Source organism: Ornithorhynchus anatinus, chromosome 1, assembly GCF_004115215.2.
Source record: "Ornithorhynchus anatinus isolate Pmale09 chromosome 1, mOrnAna1.pri.v4, whole genome shotgun sequence".
NCBI classification, from domain to species: Eukaryota; Metazoa; Chordata; class Mammalia; order Monotremata; family Ornithorhynchidae; genus Ornithorhynchus; species Ornithorhynchus anatinus.
The window spans coordinates 11,251,059-11,252,783 of record NC_041728.1 but is presented as its reverse complement, the minus strand read 5'-3'; positions in this window follow the sequence as shown (position 1 = coordinate 11,252,783).

Genomic DNA, 1,725 nt, shown 5'->3' with positions numbered 1-1,725 from the left:
GCTCTCCACGAGATTTATCTTTATATTAAAATATATCTTTATTTTAACTTTCTTAGTTCCAACACATTAAAATAGCTCACAGACTATTGCTGCCCACAGAATTATGAAGCTGATGAATGATTTTTTTTTCTGTTTTGCCTGCAGCTTTCAGCTCTTATTAACATTTGATGGCCTGTTATATAGACTGATAAATAATTCTCATTATTTGTTTTTGTTTTTAAAAGAAAGATTTGCAACTTCCTGGACATATATAATTCAGTTGTTATTGATCGCTTCTCCCTTCTACTAAGACTGTGAACCCCATATAATAATAACAATAATTGTGGTATTTGTTAAGCACTTACTATGTGCCATGCACTGTACTAAATGGTGGGGTGAATAAAAGCAAATTAGGTAGGACACAGTCCCTGTCCCATGTGGGGCTCACAGTTTCAATCCCCATTTTACAGATGTGGTAACTGAGGCACAGAGAAGTTAAGTTTCTTGCCCAAGGCCACAAAGGAGGCACATGGCAGAGCTGGGATTAGAACCCAAGACCTTCTGACTCCCAGGCCTTTCATCTATCCACTATGCCGTACAGTACTCTGCACACAATATGCTCTCAGTAAATACAATTGATTGATCGAAGCAAGGTGGGGAGGAGTTGATGAAAGCGGGTTGAGAGCTTCTGGGGCAATTTCAACTGACCATCTTAGGGAAACATTCCTCAGACAATACACTTCCGGAGGCTAATGGCAAAAAAAAGAGGGGAAAAAATCAATTTCCCCAGAAGTTAAAGTACAATCAAACAGGCTGAAATCAGTCAATGTTTTTATTGAGCATTTACTGTGTCCAGGGCACTATAATAAACACTTGGGAGAGTACAATATAGACTTAGTAGACGTTCCCTGCCCACAATGAGCTTACAGTCTAGAGGGAGCATACAGTATAGAGGATATGATACCAATTACCCTCTATACCTTTTTTTAATGGCATTTGTTAAGCACTTATTATGTACCATACTAAGCCCTGAGGTAGATACAAGATAATCAGGTTGGACACATTCCAACCTTTCACCTTTTAGGCAAAGTCTTTGCTCCAACAGACGAGTTGCTATTCCTCTAATGACTTCTAACGGTTCAAAATCTATTTCTACATGTCTGGGTGCAATATCGGAGAAGAAAGGATTGTGAGACATCTGTTGAGTTCTACCCTCTGGATTTTCCTCAGAAAAGATGTCATCTGGTGTTTTGCTGGATTCCTGAATCACAAGTAAGAACAGGCTTTAAAGACTTTTACACCCTTGTGCTATGGGCCAGAGCTTGTTTTAGGGGCTGACACACAAGATGGTGTCCCAAGGCAACATTTCAGAGGGGCTGGTCCCCCCGAGTTAGCAGCTGAGCTGCTCAGTGGGGGTTAAATCCTCCATTATGGGATCCCTGGAACCAAAGTCTCATGGGCTTTGTAATCATAACACTAATAACTTGTGGTGAGTTCTCTCCCAGCCATTAGTACAGTGCTCTGCACACAGTAAGGACTTAATAAATACTATTATAACCACATGCCAAACATTGGGAAAGATATAAAACAATCAGGTCAGATAGAGTTCCTGTCCCACATGGTACTCACAGTCTAACAGGGCGGCTTTACTGACCACTGTCCTGTCCTGGTTCAACTTACTGGCTGAACCTCAACCTCATCTATTTCACCGCTGTCCCCTTGCCCACATCCTGCCTCTGGCCTGGA